At 33.2% G+C, this 23050-nt stretch overlaps 1 long non-coding RNA gene across 2 annotated transcripts in view; it reads right to left on the bottom strand.

Moving 5' to 3' along the window:
* The window catches only part of LOC141545400 (uncharacterized), a 223335-nt gene that overhangs the window by 29847 nt on the left and 170438 nt on the right, over positions 1-23050 (bottom strand). For both annotated transcript variants that reach the window (XR_012483007.1, XR_012483006.1), the window contains one exon: positions 3107-3276. This is a non-coding gene — a long non-coding RNA (uncharacterized LOC141545400). The remainder of the gene's footprint in view (positions 1-3106; positions 3277-23050) is intronic.

A 23050-nucleotide genomic window follows, 5' to 3' on the forward strand; every position in this document is an offset into this window, starting at 1 on the left:
TCCTTATATACTCTATTACAATTACATCATTACAGCACACTATCCATATGTGAACTTAGAGAACCATTGCATCACCATGCTAAGTACTAAATATATGTAAACTAGATAACCATTGTCTCATCAATTCTTTTGAGTTAACACCTTGTTTCAAGTTTAATTCTTTCAAGTATACTTCTCCAGAGTTCTGGCTCTTTACAGAAAGATGTGCTGCAATAATAGTAACTACCCAACCTTCCTTGATTTTTTTAAACCATTAAAGACCCCATTTTTGCTGTGTGCCAATAATATTTCTTGGTTCCCTAATAGTTAGTGGTGGGAAAACAAAATGTTACTAGTTATTCTGCCCCCAAATCTGGACTTTGTGATCATTAGGCATTGTAAATGGCTAAGGAAGTAAAGGATGGACAAAAAGAAGTAAGGAAATTATTTACCTCATAGATGACTTTATAGATTCATTAGGCTCTTGACTAGACTCTGAGAAATACATAGACTTCTCCCAGAAACCAAGATTAACTATAATATGTGAAATAAGGCTCAGAAAAAATAATGTTAACAACAACAACAAAAAAATAACAAAAGTGCCATTAAGTTTGCCCACGGGAAGTGGATATCTTCAACATAAAGAAGATCCAACTCACTTCCAGTTGATCAATGATGGACAGAAACAACTACACCCAGAGAAGGAACACTGGGAAGTGAATATAAATTGTTAGCACTACTGTTTATCTACCCAGGTTACTTATACCTTCGGAATCTAATACTTAATGTGCAACAAGAAAATTGGATTTACACACATATATTGTATTAGGTTATACTGTATGTAACACATGTAAAATGTATGGGATTGACTCTCATCTAGGGGAGGGAATAGAGGGAGGGAGGGGATAATTTGGAAAAATGAATACAAGGGATAATGTTATAAAAAAAATTACTCATGCATATATACTGTCAAAAAAATTATAATTATAAAATAAAAATAAAAAAGAAAAGAAAAACAAAAGTATTAAAATAGGCAATGAGAAAATTTAAAAAAAAAAGCTTGCCCATGGCCTGAATTTCTGACAGTTCAATTCCTATTCTCTGCTCTCTACTATCTAAAGCAAAGGTTCATCTTGCAGTGTGTATCATTTACTGGCTCATATTTTCTCAGAATTATGTCTTAAATGCATGAAATAAAATCAGAAAGGAAACAAATTATATTGAATAGCCGTTATCAGTTTTTAAAAATTTTTTCCAGCCTCAGATTGAAAATTCTTGCTCTAAAATATTATAGTTGCAGGAAACTGTTTAACATTCATCCAAGATTTTTATTCAGTACTTCATATAAGTAGGGACCCTGCAACCGTGGGATGAGTCAGCAAGAAAAATTCAGGTACTAGAACAGTCTCTATATAATGTAGCTGAACTGTAAGCCTTTATTAGTATTTCATCTTCAAATATGTGTGACATCCTTGATATGGATACCCCTTATGCCAAAGGAGATCCTCCCCTCATCCTTTCAATACCTAGTAGAAAATGTAATTATTGTGACTAACTCTTTGGATATGAGCTTTTGGAACTTGACTAAGTTATCTCTTGACATCAGACACACAGCCTATCACTGGAACTTAATTCTTTTAAGCCTATCCACCTTGATTGTACCTTCCAAAGATTGTCCATTGCTGACATAGACTTGGAGAATCCTGGGACCCCTCATCTCAATGATGAAATATCAAGGAGAGCTTCAGAAAAGACTGCATTGTGATTTGCCTTATTAAGAATCCACTTAGGGAAGAGAAAAGTACCCAAAGCATCAAATAAAGAGAAGTTTGTGACTGAGGCAATTAATAAATTTAATTAAACCTATTAATTGCAGCCTAGACTGAATTATGAACAACTCTCTGAAATGCCTCTGAAAATCCACTATTTTCTGGATATCCTGCTCTACATCCTTTGTGGGATGCCCTGAATGCATCTTAAATTCAGTGTGTTTCCTTTCTTTTTAGTATCATTCACAGAGTAGCAGAATCTCAGATTTGCAGGATTTATCATTTGAGCCTAGTGCATAAAACTAAAAAAAAAAAAAATTAGAAATGATCCTCCTACCACCACTATGTATGGAAAAATGATATATATATATAAGCATATGAACCTTAAAGACTATCTCTTTTTGTTCCCTTCAGTGTTTGTCGGTCTCCAAATTCAACTGATCATAGCTTTTAGTTTGATTAACTTCATTATATTTCACAGTCTATTTGAAACCACATTAACTCTAATGTCTCTTGAATAGCAAATCCCATATTGCAGACAGAATCTTCTCCACTGTTTGAAGCCCGAGCCTTTTGATATTTTAGCTAATTGTCCCCTTTTGATTCAATCCATTCATTCAATAAATATTTGTTAGATTGCTCTATGAACAAAGTATGGTTCTAGGTAATGCCTGGAAATAAAAAAACATTTTTATTATAATTATTAATGATGGGTAAAGACTTGACTTTTTAGAGCCTTTCCCCATGCTTAGTACATTTTATTTAATGAATAAATAAAAATAGATCTAATAAATCCTTATCTAAGCACTGCAACTATGATTTTATATATACAAGGACCTCTATCTCCCAAGGCAAGCCAGTTCTTTCTTATTATACTCTTAGAGAGCTACTAAGAGATTAAGCAACTTGTCCAGAGTTATATAGCTAATATGAGTCAGAGTCAGGACTAGAATTTAGGCTAGCTCTATCCATATGTTGCCTGATGTCTAAGTCTAATGAAGAGACAAAAATAAGCTTAGTTAAAAACAACAAAGGCCCTGTTGCTGCCATCTCTTTTTTCAACCATAATTTGTAATATTTTCACTCAATAAGAAATAATCCCTGTTCTGTTCCTGAGGTATGGCCCAAACTGTTCTCTTACCACATAAAAGAAAAAAGAAGAAAAGCATTTGGAGTCAGATGATTCTATATGCCTCCCCAAAATGTTTTGAAATTAAGAGCAAAATAAATTAATCACTTAATTATGCCCCGATTTCAGGAGCTTCTTTCTCTGACCTGCACCCCCCCCCTATTTCTCTCTCTCATTGTCCCAGTAGTAATTTTTCTTCTGGCTTTTTAGTTCATTATCTTCAACTTACTGAGGAAAGTGAGGGCTGTTTAAGTGCTGTTCTGGTGTCCTGAGATTTGTATTTATAAGATTCCCTTTCACTATGTGATAGCCTCTCAGCTTAAACGGCTGTGACACACCACTCATCACCAAGCGTCAGAAGTTGGGAGTGCATTCTGGAAACGAAAGTCAGCACGTTTTCTGTTTAAAAAAAAAAAAAAAAAAAGAAAAAAAGAAAAAGTCATATTCCATGGTTAGCTATTTTCAAAGTGTCTCTTTTCTGAATAGAAGTGAAAATGTTTTTTTTCTTCTAACTTAAGAGCTCAGTGTTTCATCTCTAGTACCCAAAAAAAAAGAAAAAAAAAAGGAAAAAAAAAGCTTCATTTTATTTTAGGGTGGCAGCATAGCAAGACAACTAGAGTCAAGCCCGAAACATCCTTGAAATCAACTAGCACCCAGTTATAATTCTCTCATCAATTGAATGGATCTAATACAAGTAAGATACACATAAGTATATGAACATTCAGTTTGCTCCCACTTAACAACTGATGAAAAACAGCCAGAACCAGCACTAAACTCAATTACAATAAAAATAAATAGGATGGTTCCAAAAGTCCCTGTTACTTTTGGGTGTAACAATATTTAAGAGATGACAGGGTTTTTATTTGAAATTTATTTGAAAATCTATTAAGAAAGATACATAATGTTTCCATAGGTTTACTCTGTGTTGTGAGCACTGAATAACAAAGGAAGAATTTCTGAAGATCTTGTATTTATAGAAGCCAACTTCCAGTTGAATGATTATATGAAGAAGCATGATTTCAATTCTACGTTGGAATAAACCCTAAATAATGTAACCTAGATCAAGTAGCATTGCCAATACATATTCTTTCCTTTGAGTAGGCTACTGATTCTGTGTGGGTGAGAGAATTTAAATTCTTCAAGATTTAATAGCTGATATAGAAGAAATATACTCATTGAAATGAAAATGATTTTCAGATCATATGAAAAGGGAACCACTACATAACTAAACTTTATTAAGTTGGAGAAAGAAATCTAAAACAATTTCTCATTTCTAGGTCACTAGATCTCTTATTTTGATAATTTAAAAAGTTATCCAAATAAAGTCTCTTTTTTCCAGTTATTTTCAATGTTATTTTAAAAAATTGTCCTCATGAAATAATCAAGTAAATAATCTCTAAGTATTTTGTGAGTGTCTTCTATGTGCTGGGCATGTAGAAACAAAGTCCAAATTAAAATTTAAACTACTATGTAATGTTAAGAAGGTAATTTAGCTTTTAACTCAGTTTTTTCATCTATATAATGGGAATAAAGCACTTATTTCTAAGATTTTTGTGAGGATAAAATATGAAAATATGTGTATAATGCTTTGAAAACTTAATATCTAAATATTATTGTTGATACACTAAACAGAAAATCAGGAAGATCTATGTCAAAATTCTGCCTCCGATATTTACTGTGTTTGAGGATGAGGATAAAATATCATTTGGAAAGCACATTGCAAACCTCAAAGCAATGTATAAATTTATAAATGCTAGCTGTTACTATTATGAGCTAGAAATTTTTTCTTGGATTTTAAATGCCATCAGTATATAAATCACATGAGCATGCCAGTGATGACTTCATGATGAATCAGCATTTCAAGTAATATTAGATCAACCAGTTAACAAGAGCTGGGCAAAAGGTTAGCTCACTGGATTTTCACTTTTCCAGGCATGGGTTCATGTTCTGAATAAATCACAAGAATAACTAGCTTCATCCATGTCTCCACTGATTGGCACCATGTACTCATCATACAGTTAGTAGGCTCTGGCAAGTGTGAAGTAATGAAGCCTTAGAAGAGCAGGTGGGCTGTAAGTGCCCACTGAGGAGCACAAGTTATAAATGGATTTCAAATAGCAGAGGGTAAGTCAACCAAGATAAGATCTAGTTATATTTTCCAAAATTTTTAAGTTCATCCATATTCTGCCTAGATCAAACTAACTCAGATGTTTTGATCTTTGGAGCACCTAGTTTTAAGATACTATAAAGTTGGAAAGAGTAAAAGGAATGGGCAACCAAAGGGATGAAGGTTCATGTCATAAACAAATCAGAAAAAACTAGAGATGCAATAGATAAATGGTCATAGGAAATGAACAAGTAGTTCTCAAGGGAAGAAATTTAAGCTAGCAACAAAAAACAAAAACTGAAAAAAATTGTTCAAATTATTAATTAGAGAAAGATAAAATTTTAAAAATCCCCAAGGCTTCATCTCATCAAAATGGTAAAGATAACATAAAGGAAAATGACAATTTTTGGAGAGGATGGAGGAGAGGCACATCAATGTGCTGTTTCTGGAGTATAATAGTATAACAATAGTAATAAAATAGTATAATACATGAAAGTAATGGAATATAATATGTCACAATGGAAAGGATTCAAAAAAAAAAAAAAAAACACAGGATTTTAAAGAACCAGTGCAGAGTACATAGAAATAAGTTTATATAAAATTACAATATTGTCACTAAAAAGTAATTTTGAAAGACTTAAGAACAGTGATAAATGCATTGATCAAACACAACTACAGAGGATGAAAAATGAAACATTTTGTCCATCTGCATTCCAGAAAAGAAGAAGAGAAAGTAAGATTCCCTCCTAACGCTTAAAATTGTCCATAGTGGAAGGGAGTACTTGAGAAGGTGCTATTATAGTCTGTCTCATTTGAGGTCTTCATGAAGATTCTGAATTGCTAATCATTGGCATCATATTGGACCAAATGGCTCCTGATTTCTCTCCCAATTCTTTTTTTTTAATCTACTACAATCAAGATCACCCAAGATTTGGTAGCTACTACATTAGAGAAGCAAAGGGCTTGGAATATGATATTCCAGAAGGCAAAGAAATTATAATTACAATCAAGAATAAGCTAGTCAGTAAAAATGAGTATAATCTTTCAGAGGAAAAATGGATATTTAATGAAACCAAGGACTTTCAAATATTCTTGATGCAAATTCTAGAGTTGAATAGAAAATTTGACAAACATAAGATTCAAGAGAATCCTGAGAGCAAAGCATGAAAGAACATGAAAGTGAAAACATAAGAGATTATGTTAAAATGTTTATATTACCATATGGGAAAATGATACATGTAACTCCTAAAATATTATCATGGTTAGGATAGTTAGAAGGAATCTATATAGACAGAAGACATAAACATGAGTCAATGATTTTGGAACAATCTCAAAAAATGGAAGAGTGAGAAAGAGAGATTCGCTAGAAAGAGAGGGTAAGAAAAAGAAGAATGGAAGAAATTATCCTATATAAAAGAAGAACATAAGAAAGTATGTTTCACTATAATCCATTAAGTACTGATAGCTATCATGTCCCCTCAATCTTCTTTTCTCTAGACTAAAAAACCCCATATCATACAATCTATCCATATATGGCATAATTTCCAATCCCTACATCATCCTGTTTGCCTGTCTCTGAAAACATCAAAGTTTGCTGATCTTTCTAAAATGTATCCATATTGGCTAGAATGACAGGGAAAGATAATGCAGAATGTTGAAGGGGATGTGGGAAAACTGGAAAATGGATACATTGTTGGTGGAATTGTGAATACATCCAGCCATTCTGGAGAGCAATTTGGAACTATGCTCAAAAAGTTATCAAACTGTGCATACTCTTTGATCCAGCAGTGTTACTACTGGGTTTATATCCCAAAGAGATATTAAAGAAGGGAAAGGGAACTGTATGTGCAAGAATGTTTGTGGCAGCCCTCTTTGTAGTGGCCAGAAACTGGAAACTGAGTGGATGCCCATCAATGGAAAATGGCTGAATAAATTGTGGTATATGAATATTATGGAATATTATTGTTCTGTAAGAAATGACCAGCAGGATGATTTCAGAAAGGCCTGGAGAGACTTACATGAACTGATGCTGAGTGAAATGAGCAGGACCAGGAGATCATTGTATACTTCAACAACAATACTGTATGATGATCAGTTCTGATGGACATGGCCATCTTCAACAATGAGATGAACCAAATCAGTTCCAAAAGAGCAGTAATGAATTGAACCAGCTACACCCAGTGAAAGAACTCTGGGTGATGACTATGAACCACTACATAGAATTCCCAATCCTTCTATTTTTGTCCGCCTGCATTTTGGATTTCCTTCACAGGTTAATTGTACACTATTTCAAAGTCTGATTCTTTTTGTACAGCAAAATAACTGTTTGGGTAGGTATACATATATTGCATTTAATTTATACTTTAACATATTTAACATGTATTAATCAACCTGCCATATGGAAGAAGGGGTAGGGGAAAGGAGGGGAAAAATTGGAACAAAAGGTTTTGCAATTGTCAATGCTGAAAAATTACCCATGCATATATCTTGTAAATAAAAAGCTATAATTTAAAAATAAATAAATAAAATAAAATGTATTCATAATTTGGCAATTTACTTTAGATAGGATCGAATCTAGGCATAATACAGGAAGGCTATCAGTTCCCTCATTCTGAATTCTATCCCTCTTTTAATGAAATCTGGGATCATATTACTAACTTTTTATTATCATCAGAATAGATAGATAGATAAATAGATAGATAGATAGATAGATAGATAGATAGATAGATAGATGGATGGATGGATGAATGACGTGAATTATTATGTGTCAGGTACTTTATTAAGTCATACCATATGTTGACTCCTATTGAACTTTGAGTTCAATAAAATTTCAAGTTCTCTCAGATATAATCATTTACCTCCCATTGTGTACTTGTGGATCCTTTGATTGTATTTTTATTTATTATAAGTTGTTTCATTAGATGTATTTAATCAATTTAACACTATCATGTTGGCTTTGGATCATACTAATACCTATATATTCTCTGTACCTCTAGATCACAGAGAATATCAACACAATTGATGCACATGCTATCTGTGTCTTATAGTATCATTAGTGGAAATATTAAACTGCACAATGGCAGATTCCTAGATGACTTCCCTCGAAATTAACATGGAACCAGTATTGATTTCATTTTGAATAGTAATTCAACCAATTTTGAATCCACCTAGCATTAGTATCATTTTCTAGTTTGCTTTTCTCTATTTTGTCTACAAATATACTAGACTTTGAGTCAAATATGTGACTGTAATCTAAATATAATAATTATAAAATACAAGTCAACAGATCCATTGACACAGTGTAGTTTCACACCATATTACTCTCATTTTTATCAACTTTTTATCAACCTTTAATAATGAGTAGACATTTATGTAGTATTTTAAAGTTTGCAAAGTTCCATATATTTTTCCTTGAGTCTATATAATAATAGTATGAGGTAATATTATTAGCTCTCTTTTACAAGTGAGGAAAATAAGAATCGAGAGATGAATGGCTTGCTCTTCTACAGGAATCCAACATAAACCTCCTTTATTATAATTCCAAAAGAAAATTAGATGGTCTGGCATGAGGCGATGTTCCCATGTAAGTCCATAGAACTGTTATCTCACAAATCTGGGCATTTTTTTCCAACAATGCACATTAAAACTTATCTATATACCTTCTTGTTACATGGTACTTTCATCACATCCTCCAAAATGCATTCACAAGACTTCCATTCAAAATTCTGAAGGTCTTCATTTAAGTTTCTTGATGTGGATACCAATAGAACATGATAACTAATTATTTCTTTTGTTTACAGTTTGAATACAATTCTTTTTGGGTGAAGAAAGCAGAAGCAAATTGAACTAAAGAGTTCTGTCTTTTATTGTCCATCTTTGTTCTATTCATGCTTAGTGGTAAGAGCTTTCTTGAGCTTTCTCTTACCTTCAGCATAAGTAAAAATGTTGTTCTTAATGCCCTAAGTAATTATATCAATAAGATCATAGTTGCATTGACATTTTGGTAGCCAATGGTAGCTAGTCTTATTATAAAGCATTATTCATAGGTGTGTGCAAGTCTTTTCCCCCAGATGTTACTTTTACTCTCTGTCCATTTTTTTCATACAGATCTTTTTTAAAAATTTGTCAAATAATTTCTTGTGAATCCATATCAATAGCCCTTCTCCTATGGGAAAATTTCCTGTTTGTTTCCCAATAATTTCATTTCTGTGGATTTCTTATCCTTCTTGGGCTATCTCTTCAAGTAGAATCCTAGGCCACAGCAGCTTACTTATTCTTACTCTAAATGCTTTGGAATCATTCTCTGAGAGTCCAGGCATATACTGTTCACAGCCTCTTCTATCAAAAATTCTAACATTTAGAGTTTCCCATTATTTTTATTTTAGCAAATTATTCTTCTTTGCTAAACATAACTTCTATCTTTTGAAGAATGAAACTATATTTAAGGTAAAGTCAAGAAATTTTCAAATGGTCTCTTTTTTGGTTTCTGGAGAAAAAGAATTTATCCCAAACATGTGTCCTAGATGAAAAACTAGTAGGCTAATTAATGAGAGTTTGTGGGCATTGTGGTTCTTTAATTATTGATATGTTTTTTCAACCTCAGATTCAGTACAGAAAATAATTCTTCTTTAATTGTGGAGGTGTGACAAGGGATGAGATACTGATAGCAAACTTCACATGCCCAACTTTTCTAGTCCTTTATATAAGTGCTAAATTGGCTGATATCTTTTAGTCACCCTTGTAAATGTCAACATGGGTAGAGTAAAAGAAAACAAAGTTTCTTGTATCATATAGGTTTAAGACATTCTTTACAGTATGAAATTTCAGTATCAGGACTGGGAAGACAACCTATGAATGATGTGGGAAGTCCCAGCAGAAATTTTGTAAAGCAACAAAGCTGTAGGGACTCTATAGAAGGCCATAGACATGTTTGTTTATTTTTTAAAAGACAGCCCTGTGGGGGACTAGAATATTAAATCTGTTCTTAGCAGACATGTGTTAATCTTTCCCAAATTTTAGTTTTGTTTAAGGTGAAAGTGTAGGTCATCTTAGATTTTAAGCCAACTATTCTATTCACCCTTAAATAAAACAAGGTGGCCCCCTACCTTCCTTGAGGGTTCTTGAAATCCCTGAAGTCTGGCAGCCTCCACTAGGCCAGCTGTTGTTTGCAAGCTTCTACTGAACTGGGACTTCCCAGGTGTCAGAAGCAAACAATAGATCACAGCTGGCACTAATTGGCAACGCCCTAGTTGGCAGTCTGAGTGCAGAGAGGCCAAACACTGAACAGGCCATAGAGAAAGGGCTCCCTTCACATGGCTAATATTAATTGAAATGTCTTCATGGAATGCTGTTTTGCACATTGCAATGAAAACAGTTTGTTTTTAGGATTTAAACATCCCTCCACTGTGTTTGTAATCTGAACACTAGAGCATGTGTTATCACATGAGAAGCAGGGAGCCCCAAATGACTATAAGCAGAGTATTTTAGGAGCTGGTTTTTTTTCCTATTTTTTTCTTCAGCAATTTTCAAGTTTGCTGAAGTACCCTAACCATAAGAAAGGAAAAATAAACAAGATATTTAAGCTTCAGCTGGTTTTTACTGTGCATGATCATTAAGAACAGTGTTAAAAATATTTTTGAATCTGTGATTTTTCCCTTGACATCATCCCTTAAATGACTATATATTCCATTGTGCTAAATATGAGCAAAGTTAGTTATCTGAAGCCGACAGACACAATCCATCTTGTTAAATGATACCAAGGCATGCAGTTCATGGCCAGCAATATAGATTAGTATGTTAATGTTGTTCTAAGGGTAGCATTGTTAAATAAGTCTGATAGATCCCTGGAATCAGACTGAGCACACCATGCCAACTCATGTGTATCATTTAGGATTATCCATGGACTGCAAAGTACACAGAACAATAGCTTCACATACCTTTGTATTAATGTCATCTCCTTTTCATATCTGGGACCAACACCAATATACCATCTTCTGCTACTACCATTTGTCTTGGATTCTAACTGACCTTCCATGAACCGAGCAATTTTCTGGTAATGGTTTGCACATTCTCACATTTTTTTCATACATATATATATATATGTATGTATGTATGTATGTATGTATGTATGTATGTATGTATTGACCTGCCAACTCATATGGTGGTCAATTTCTTGGTAACTATGTGTATCCATTATTACAGTAAAAGCAATAAAGGGAAAAAAGTAAATCTCAGCCAATACCCACAAAATTTTAAAAAACTACCCAGAAAGTCTAAAACACACACATTAAAGTATTTAAAACAATTCTTCAGCCTCACAACTGTGTTCGTAAGTGATAAGATAATTCAAAGGAAGAGGAGTGTTGCATGGTGAGTTAAAGTTTTGGGTGATGATTAATCATCATGCTTAAGCATAAAGAGGTCAAAAAAAAAAAAAAAGAAAGATCATGATCATCAGATCATGGAAACAATCAGGGAGTAACCTAGAGAAAATTAGATGAAATAGAATGGGCAATATTCCTGACATGTCTTCAAAGATAAAAAAAAAAAAAGAGCAGATAGAGTAGAAAAATCACTGTGATTTAGCTGGTTTATCATCTAGCAATGAACTATTATTAGATTTTTTTAGTTTTTTTTCTTCATTTTTTCCCTTTTTTCAGAAAAAAAGAATGAACAGAATTGAGATTCATAATTGTATGCACACATTATAATGTACGCCTTAGGATTGATCTCTTCTCTGAGGTGCAACATTATGAAAAGAAGGGGAGAATGTAGGAGTTGCAATTCTGTATAAGACATCGGTGTTTGAAGCCAAGCAACTACACACAGAGTCATAGCTAGCTATTCAGGTACCAAACACTTCTTGGATGAGTAAGAAATGTAACTTTAAATCATCTTTTGGAGTCCAAATTCAGTCAAATAAAAGAGAGATCAGGACATAAGGTGGACAGAGATCTTGGAGGCCCAATAAGAGAGATGGGAATAAAGAATGGAGAGAGAAAGAAGGAGGAATTTGCTATTTAGTAGTTTTCCATTTTAGCTAATTAAATGCTAAGTTCAGTTGTAGTTTTGGAGAAAGTATTATCAAAATGAACGATAATGAATAGAATTCTTCCCTACTACTTCCTTAATTGTCTCTTACCTTCCTCAATGTATTTCCCACATGTTTCTGAATCTTAACTACTTATAATATTAATAGATAATATTCAAAAAAGGAATATATTTTGTAAAAGTAATCCATACAGCTATACTTGGAAGCTAAAAATAACCTAGGGCATTGAGATACATTGGGAGAGTAAGAAGTAGAGGAAAAAATTTCATTAAAATGTTTTATTCTCTTACACCAGAGGAAGCCAACTTGTCTGTCAGTTTAATTAATGAATCTATCAATGAACAATCACAAATCATCTACTATCTGCCAAATTCTGTGGCAATAGTTTGAAATACAAAAACAAAACCAAAATTAGTTTCTACCTTCAAAGAGTTTATATTCTAATATCCTATTAATAATAACTGGCATTCATAAAGTGCCAAACACAAAACTAATTTTCAATCTAATTAGATAGGTACCATAACTAGTATTGTCTTTATTTCAGAGATGAAGAAACTGAGGCTTACACAGCTTCCATGAGATGCCTAAAATCACATAGCAAAGAGATACAAAAGGTAGGATTGGAATCTTCATCCTCTTGGCCCTAAACCCACATAATAATCTATGACAATACACTTCCTGAAATTTCAAGGAACCTTCATATCCTAGTAAAATATTGCCCTTGTAATATTTTATCCTAGGTTACATCAACTTCACAAAGGGAACAGTTATTAAAATAATTCTCAAGATAGACTTTAGCTAGCAAATTAACCAAAGCCTTCATGTTAAAATAAAAGCTACAGAAGGTCTGCAAACCCAATAATAATTAATTTGATTCTCTAATTCTTATTTAGCATGTATATACATTAAGTAGTTTAAAAGTCTCTCAAGAGAGCCACTGTAGATTTTGTTTACAGTTTATTTTTTTAATTCACTATTTTATTATTTTCTCTATTATTTGGTTTGAGATTTTTAATTTTATTTAATAGCATTGCATCATATTTGACATAGCAGAAACAAATCATCAGCACCATTCCTTAAAACACCCAACAACTATGCCACTGGACAGATGTAGCCACCTTCACACATTTTTTAAATGCCAAAAGTTCTTAGAGTGATAGATGGAGTCCGAATGGTTTATTAAACTTCCATAGCAGAGAAAACTTTGCTACAGACAACCTCTCCTGGCAATGAGACTAAACTAATTAAACTAAGCCCATGCTTAGAAGTAGGAAACTTATAAATCCTCTGCCTGACTGGTGAGGAGGAAAAGAAATAGGAGAAACCCTTTTCACATTTTTCTTTTGGTCGTTTTAATCCAACTACACTTCTGTTGTTATTCAAATGTTTTCAGTCAAGTCCAACTCATTGTAACCCCATTTGGGGTTTGCTTGGCAAAGATACTGGAGAGGTTTGCCTTTTTCTTCTCCATCTCATTTTACAGATAAGGAAACTGTTGCAAACAGGGATAAGTGAGTTCTAGCCCAGGATTCTATCTTCTGTGCCACCCAGTAACCTCCTTCTAAGGGGATACAAAGTCTTGAGGAAAACCTTTATGCTTCTCTTTTCAGAGCACCCTTCTCTTCCCATCCCTGATCTACTTTCCTTTTCTCTTTTCCCTATAACCATCCCCCAAGTCCGAAGTATCGAAGTATCAGATGAAATTTTATGATTTACAAAATACCTTTGAGTTAGCAAGATATTTTACATACATTACCCTATTTGTGCCTCACAACCCTTATGAGGTTGGTACTAAAAGTATTATTATCTCCATTTTACATATGAGAACACTGAGGCTCAGAGAGGTTAACTGTCCATAATAATCACATATCAACAACATATCTGAGATAAGGTTGGAACCTAGGTCTTCATGATTCCAGCTATAGCGATCTAGACAATATAACCACACTATTTTTTCATCTTTATTCCCCAAAGCATGTCATTCAATTCTACTTCCAGCTTCCTGATATTCACCTAATTGTTAACTCCCTCCCTTAAATATTTATTATTTTCATACTGTTTGCTTAGCACTTTTTAAAAATCAAAACTTAACTTGAGCCTTACTCTCATGAAAGTCAAAGTCTAATCAGTTTCTATGCCCACCAGTCATCTAATAGCCTCATGGGAGGTGAATTTTATATATGACTTCTACTACTTTGCTGAATTTTGAAATAATTCATTTAGTTTAGCATGTCAGCATTGCAGTCTTAAAAATGAAAATAAATACATAGGAGGTATATTATAGTGAGAAATGTATCTATGCCAGATAATTCCAAGTGCAGTTATAATGAGTTGAACATAATTAAAAACACTTGAACAACAACGGAAGTTTAATTGGATTAAAATGACCAAAAGAAAAGTGTGAGAAATATTATTTTTAAAGAATCTTAAATTTTAATTGTCTAGATGAATATGGGAAGCAAAACAAAACAAAAGCACAGGAGTCAAAAGGATAATCATCTTTTTAAAGATGACCAAATTATGTTATATAGGATGAAATGGACTATTCTTGGACTAATAAAAAAATGGCAAAATGAACAATTTTAAAGGAAACTAGAAAGGCCTTTATGAATTAATACAGTATCAAATGAGAAGGATTAGAACAATTTACTAAGTGAAAACATAAAAAAGCAACATTTAGAGAAACTTGAGATCTCTGATCAATACAATAATAAAGAACACCAAAGATAAAATTACTACCCATTTCCTGCCAGAAAGCTGATGGACTTAAAATGCACAGTGAGATTTAGATTTCTAGACATAACCCATTTGAATGAGAATAAATATATAAACAATGTATATTAATACATAAATGATATGTAGAAAGAGATATAGAGAGAGACACAGGGACAGAGAAAGATAGGAATGGTAGAATGAATGAATGTATGAATAAATAAATGAATGAATGAATGAATGAATGAATGAATGAATGAATGAATGAACAAACTATGCCAAAGTCCTATTCAGGTGAAAATTCCCTAAACTGAAAAGGAACTACTCTGATCATCCTTTATCCTCAAAAAGGGCTGTGTTATCTGGGACAAGCCTGTTGTTAGGCCAAACTCTCCCCTGTGATAATCCTTCCCACTTACTGATTATCAGTCACAAGCATATGGGAATTTAGGATGGGTTTATTGTTATTTCTAGAGCTCAAAACTATGAGTAAAGTAAATACAAACAGCAGGTGTTTAAAAATTATAAGCACTAACACAAACTTCACTAATGCATAAAAAATAGTTAAATAAATGCAGTCTCTGTTGGATATAGCAGCAGACCTCCTCATCTCTATCACAGTCAAAATAGCTGAGGTATTACAAATAAACACACACTAGAGTGTTAGTTCTATCAATTAATTATCTGTTGGGAGCAGATGAAGTTTAGAAGGCAAGGACGAATTCATTGAAACATTCATGGCACAGTGCTTTGAGATTATTAAAAAAATTAGTACAGGAGTGAATATATTTTGGTTAGGTAATGCTTTCTCATAGATTTAACTGCTCAATTGTGACAGTCAAGAAATAGCAGTTTTTGTAGGTTTTGTTTTGTTTTTTCATTCCAAATTCATCATTTATGAACTGTGTGACCTTTGTCAAATTCTTAACTTGTCCAAACACCTGCTTGTGACATAATAAACTGAAAAGTATGGAAACCAAAATCAAAATAAAGTAACTTAAAGGCAATCTGAGAGATTTCATTCAAAGGTTGTTCAGCTTTACACAAGTGTTTTTACCAAAGATAAAACAAAAAAAAATCCTTTTTTACCACTAAGACCCAGAATGATTTGCTCAAGATTGTACAGTCAATTTAATAGTAAAATGAAGACTAGCTCTGAGGCAAAGGAAAAAGATCAATCTTGGGCTGGAGAATTATAAATGCAACACATTAAACTCTGTAATAATTTATATATGGACCAGAAGACCTAGAGTTGCAAAGATCTCCAACCAGAACACTCCCTAATTTTACAGATAAAGAAATTAAAACCTAGAGACATTAAAATTTTGCTACAATTATCCAAAACATTAAACATCAGAAGCTATATGTGAACTAAGGATCTCTGACACTACAGGCAGAGCTCTTCCCACTTTTTATGCTACACCATGCTCAGCAAAAGTTACCAGATCATTTTTTGATAACATAGATGATGAAGGCATAAATGAGAAAATTGGGAACAGAGAGAAACAAAGAGAAAGATAAAGATGAAATAGATAAAGGGAAGAGAAGTTATGAAGACGGAAAGAAATCATTTCTTTCTCTGTATTTCTCTTCTCTATTCCTGTCTCTGTGTGTGTGTCTTTTTCTTGTCTCTTTCATTTACTTCTCCCTATTATCTAGAACTTTTGAACTGTATAATTTAGAGCGTTATAAATCAACTACAACCTTTCCTTTAATTTCCATTATACCAAAAATAACTTATATGCATGCAAATGGTCAAAGTAACAATTATGAAAAATAAATATATAGGCAGAATTGATAGTTCAAGATTTTGTGTAATATTTATCACTCATGTATAAATTTATAGTTATAAAATTATTTGTCTCCTTTCCACAATAATCTTGTGAGCTAGACAGTTATCACTCTCATTTTATTAATAAGGGAAAAGAGAGTTTGTATCTTAATCACATTAGTAAGAGAAGGATATAGAACTAGAACTACCCTAAGATCAAAGATACTCTTATTACAAGAATATACAACTTTCACAATGAATATTTGTAATAATAATGATATTATTATTACTACTATTAATATAGTACATATATAATGCTTAATATATGCTGAAACACACTTAGTAAACATCTCTTTTTATCCTCACAACAGTTCTGGGATGTAAGTACTATTATTACCCCCATTTTACATTTGAGGAAACTGAGGCAAAAAGCAGTTACTTGACTTGCCATGTTGCTATTAATTGCCTGAGATCAGATTTAAATCCATGTCTTCCTGACCTGTGTTCCATAGACTCTGTGTTCTATCCACTGCATCAACTAGATTTCTCATAATTTGAAAAATCAAGGATCCTTCTAGTATCTATCATTGTGAGAACTACTATGTAGATCACAATCTGTATTAATTAGGATCCTAAGTTGCTTTGGGGAAAAAAATCCAATCCCTTTGGGCCATACCTGTGATGACAAGCTACTTCAATCCCCATAATCTTCATCAGACTATTGACATATTATGTACAACTAGGCCCATACTCTTAATTTTTTTTCAAGTTTGTAAGACCTGCCAAAGCTTGTGTTTCACTTGTATACCTTCTGGTTTCAGAAATACCTTTATAAAATGAAGCATTAGTTTATCCATGCATTAGTTATATGCACATATTGTAGGTCATTTATAGGGAAAGATTTTGAGAGACCATGTCAAAGAGTGATTGAATTCTGGAACTAGGTTATAAAGGAGGAAAAAAAACATATAAATAATCACAGCAACTACTACAAAGTAATCAAAAATGAATATTGCAAAATTACTTTTAAAAATTTGCATGACTTCAAAAGAATTATGAGAGGATACCTTTCCCCACATCCTTTGCAGAAATGGGATTCCACAGGTGTACAACATCATGTATATTATCAGATTTTTATTGTAAGGGCCCTTTAAATGGGCTGCGCCACAGCGCATCATTGAGGCCCGGAAGTAATTTCTGTGGATATTAGGACTGCCTTGTAGGTGGGATCCTGTCCATTTTGAGATAGCTTCGTAATGGGTGAGTCTCTCGCTGATTGGCTGTGTGACCTCACAGGCCCTATGTAAGCCCACTGCAGGCAGCAATCGCTCTCTTTAACCTAGCGCTCTTCCCTGGCTCCCTAGCCTGGGTGGCCAAGCCAAGATGGATAGCCAAAAGAGGTAAAGGTTTTGGTAGTGAACACGTGGGTCTTCTGATCAAGTGTTCACTCTGGAACCAAGTCAGGGCATCAGTCAGGGCATTATGTGAGTAGGTATAATAAAGGCTTTTAAGATTACACGTGGCTGTTCTTGAGTGCACTACCGGTTATTAAGCTATAGATTCAAGAGATTGTGGCCAGAGACCTTTGAAGGCCTCAGAGGAGGCAAACCGGGTAGAGTTCACACTGCAAAGGACAGTGGTCAAAGGTACTCTGGTGGGTCTAGGACAGACTAGTAATTGTAACTGCCAGGAGAGCACGTTACATTAATCACTAATGTTTTTTTCTCTTCTCCTCTTTTCCTTTTTACTTTAAAAAATTTGTTACATGTGATGGTTCTCTAGAATCACAGGAGAGGAGGATGCAAGGAAAAACTTATACTGTGTGAAAACAAATATTAATAAAATTTATTTTTAAAAAATACTGTCATGATTGCTATCACTTGATATAAATAGCATTTATTGTGGAAAGATAAGGAGAATAACAAAGTTTTTATTTTGTTTTGTTTTTTAACCTACTTTTAAGAAAAAGAAAGGATCAAAAAGAAAAAAAAGGTCACTGCTGGGTTAGGTGAGGTGATAGAAATGGGCAATAGAAAGAAGACAGAAATAGTCAAACCTTATTCTAATTCTATGTAGTCTTTCTAGCAGAAAAATCTTTGAACTGGAAAAGACAAAACAAAAAAAATAGTTAAATAATTGAAATACAGTAAAATCAAATAGAATAAATTAATACTTAATTGTCATTAATGAGTTCAACTCATCTAATCCTGAAAATTATATGCTAAAGTACAGAGCCACTATCAACAGTTTTTAAAAGGAAGAATGAGAGATGTGCTTCTTGGTCTGAAGAAGGGAAAATATTTTTCTTGTCTTTAATAGTCTGTAACCTATAGACTTGTAAGATTGATTCCAATTCCTGGCAAATTTATAGAATTCATCAAAATAATGACCTGTGAATATCTTAAAAAGAAATTAGTGACCACTGAAAATGAATAAGTTTTCATCAAAAACAAATTACCCTAGCTTCATGTCCTTCTCTTTTCTGGTAAGCAAGCTTACCAGGCAGATGGATCAGAAAAATTCATTAGATCTAGTTTGCCTGTATTTAATAAAGCATTTGACAAAGTGCCTCATATTGCATTTCTGCATAAGATAGAAGGATTCAGACTAAATGTTAGTCCAACTAGATGGAGTCAAAACTAGTTGAATGATCAGAAGAAGTAATAAGTGACTCCATTGTTAGTTCCAAGTAAACTTGGATGGGCTCTAGTACAATGCCCTAGGGATCAGAGCTATTTAACAATTTATCAGTGACTTGAATAAAGGAATAGCTGACATGACTATAAAATTAACAAATAATTAGGTAAGAGTTACAAAGGTAAGGTAAGAGAAATAGCTAACTTGTTGAATCCCAAAAGATAATTAGAGTTTTAATCTAATAAGATTTTACCTTTTCTTATCTGCAAACTGTAAGAGTACAACTTAGATAAAAATTTCTTCCATCTATAAATCTATGATTCTATGATCCCAGGGTGAAATTTAATATAAATAATTGTGTAATGTCACATTGAGGAAAAAAAGAAATTCTATTTCACAAGTACAAGATAAGTAGATTGGGAGGCAGTCAAGATGGTGGAGAGAAGCCAGGACATTGCCTGGCTCTTCCCAGTTTCCCTCAGAAAACCATGCTAGACAAGCCTCTTAATAGAATTTGGAGTAACAGAACCCACAAACATTTGGAGTGTAATAATTTTCCAGCTTAAAAATAACTTGGAAGGACTTCAGGAAAGGTCTTCCTGAATTGTGCAGAGAGGAACAAGGTTCAGTGCAGGCCAAAGTAGGGAAGTCTGATGTGGGGAGACCCAGAAGAGGAAATTTAGCAGAAAGCTCTTAGCCAAAGTGTAACATCATTGGCTGTTCTATCCTGGTTCAGAGAGCTGTAGTTGAGCAGTCAGCTGTGAGACCTCCAACACAACAGCAGAAGGAAAATTACAAGCCCGCAAACCCCAACATAACAAGTAGGACAAGTCCAGGCCAACTGAGCATAGCCCCGGAGCAGTGAAAAGTCAACAAAAGACCCTGATCATCCTGCAAAAGAAAAAAAAAAAAAAAAAAAAAAAAAAAAAGGTTGGGACAATTTCCCCATGCTCTTGGAGCAGAGCTCAATGTTTTAAAATGAGCAAAAAAGCAAAAAAGAGCTCTGATCATAGAAAGCTACTATATTGGTAGGGAAGATTAGAACATAAACACAGAAGAGGATAGCAATGTGAAAATGACTACAAGTGAAGCTTCAAAGAGGGGTATTAACATTCTCTCAAGTCCAAAAGGTTCTCTTGGAAGAGCTCAAAAAGAATCTTTTAAAAGAGATAGAAGAAAACGGAGAAAAGAAATAAGAGCTATGCAAGAAAATTGTGAAAGTTTTGAGGAAAATAAGCCAATAGTTTGGAAAAGGACACACAGAAATTGACTGAAGAAAATAATTCCTTTAGAAAAATGGAAAAAAATATTTTGAAGAAAGCAACTCCTTAAAAAATAGAAGTAGTGAAATGGAAAAAGATGCTGAGATTTTTAGTGAACTAAACCACTACCACCACCACCACCATCCCCCAAAAAACTCAGGAATTAAATATTTAAAATGTGGGAAAGTATAGAACCACTGTATTCAGCCCCATATAAAATATCAATAACAATAATTATTATTATTAAATTAAAATTATCAAGCTTATAATCTTATGATGTCTCCATTCCATGAAGTCATCTAATACTGTCCTATTGAATTCTCAATTCAAGCAACATTTATAGAGAATCATAGGGATAAGCTAATAAATGTTCAATAACAGGGCTCTGGGGCAAGGGGCGAGGGAAATGTATGCATGCATACATATATACTTTTAAATCTTATCCATATTATTCACATTTTCTTACCTCTAGACAATAAACAAAAAATTTTAACAAGTGGCTGCCACTTTCTGAATATAAGTGCTCACACTAAAAATTCAGCAACCAATTTTCACAAGTCAGTTAGAACTTGTGCCAGCACACCAATAACCATATTCCATCCAGAGCAGATCGTATCTGGTGTACTGTCTTCCGTTCTTATAAGAGCAACTACGAAGGTCTTTTAGGCTAAGCAGTAACTGAACAGTAACTAAAGGAACATAGATTTCAAATTCAGTGCTTTCAGTAACCTTCAAAATGTTTTCTGCCATGAAAGACTTTGTTTAAAAGAAAAAAAATCAGTATTCTCTTCAAGATTACAAATAGATTAAAATATGAATTCTCAGAAAAAACAAAATGTCATTGACTCAATGTGTCATAAAAGGCATATGTTTGGTTGTGAAACCATAAACTCATGGTAGTGAAACTCATAAAAGACACCATCAAATATGCATCTTGTTGAAAAAATGAAGTTAGTATAGTATAAACTAAGTATGGGGGTTAAGAAATAGCTAGACCAAATGTTATCTTGGTATAGTATACGCAAAATATATTTTTAAAAATAACAACCAGAAGTCTTTCCATGCATTAGATGGATTTCCAACAGAAATTTAAAGAAAGTCCTGGGCAAGGGTCACAAGATGAAAGAACATTGACAAGTTACATTTTCTCATTAAGCCACCTAACAATTAGTGGGGGGCTATAATTATCAAGTAGTAGGATTACTCATGAGGATTAAATCAGAAATACTTGAGGTACAGTTAAGTCCTAATTAGTACAAATGAAGAAAACCAAATGAGTTCATTGAAGAATTAAAGTATATTTTTATATAATATTTATCTGCTATATACTAAAGCCATACTTTGTCACCTCATCTTGATGTACAGGTCACCCTACATTCTTGAAAGTTGTGGGTGCCAGCAGAGTTTGAGACCTAGCTGGTAGTACCAAGTTAAAAAAAGGCTAAAAGACTTAAATTACAAACAATAGGTACAATTCCATCATCAAACCAGAGTCTGTTTACCAGAAGGCTGTCTTCTAGATGGTAATTTTTTTTGGCCCTACCAACTTATTTAGTCACCTAACAATTAGTGGGGGGGGGGGAGGGCTAATAATCATTAGGTAGTAGGATTACTCATGACAATGAAATCAGAAATACTTGAGGTACAGTTAGGTCCTGATTAGTACAAATGATGAAACCATGAAGTTTTTATATGATTTGAGGTCATACTATTTGAAATTATAATGATGCAAAAACATGGTAATTGGTCCTAGATCAATTGGATTATGCAATGTGAATTTGAATACATCTATAGATTATCCAATCTACATTTACATTTACTCCCCATTCCAATCTATATCACATACTGCTGCCAAAATAATCTATTTTTCTTTCAACAAATTTAGTCCAACAACACTTTAAGTGATTTGTATGTAAAGGTCTTTTCTGGAGAGTCAAAGACAAAAATGAAAATGTCTCTATCACCAAAGAACTTAAATTCTACTTATATAATATATAGATAGGGCCATTTCACTCTTTTGCTTAAATATAATGTGTCAAATTTTGTAATATAAAAACATTTGCATATATACATTTTAATATGTACATGTGAAATATTATATATGTATTAAGGTAGATTTATTATTTTTAAATTTCAAAACTACATGTGGTTTTCCCTCCCATGCTATGTACCTTATCCACAATTTTGGAAAATTAACTCAATGAGAGAAAAGGATTTCTGCATAAATGAAACAAAGTCTTTGATAGTCTAAACTTCCCCATGAACATATCTGTGAATGTGAATTTAATAACAGACAAATCAAACTAATACTTTCATTCACAAATCGTGCTATGTAGCAGTGAAACATGTCAAATTGCTATGCAATGAGAAAAACCTGTCTGTCATAATTTTTAATATGTTGCTTTAACATCCAATAATAATCATACCCTCTTTAGTAATAGAAATTTTCCTAGTACTCAGTAGTGAGAGTGGAGAGAAGGAAAGAAATGGAACCTTGGCTTGCTATCAGTTTCACTTCTTACTAAGTTATTTGGAAATTATGAAATCTTTGATGGTTTCACCTGAGTGAAATCCAGTGAAATCCAGAAATATTGAAATGATTTACCCAAATACTAAGTTTCAGAGGCAGTATT

Source organism: Sminthopsis crassicaudata, chromosome 6, assembly GCF_048593235.1.
Source record: "Sminthopsis crassicaudata isolate SCR6 chromosome 6, ASM4859323v1, whole genome shotgun sequence".
Taxonomy (NCBI): domain Eukaryota; kingdom Metazoa; phylum Chordata; class Mammalia; order Dasyuromorphia; family Dasyuridae; genus Sminthopsis; species Sminthopsis crassicaudata.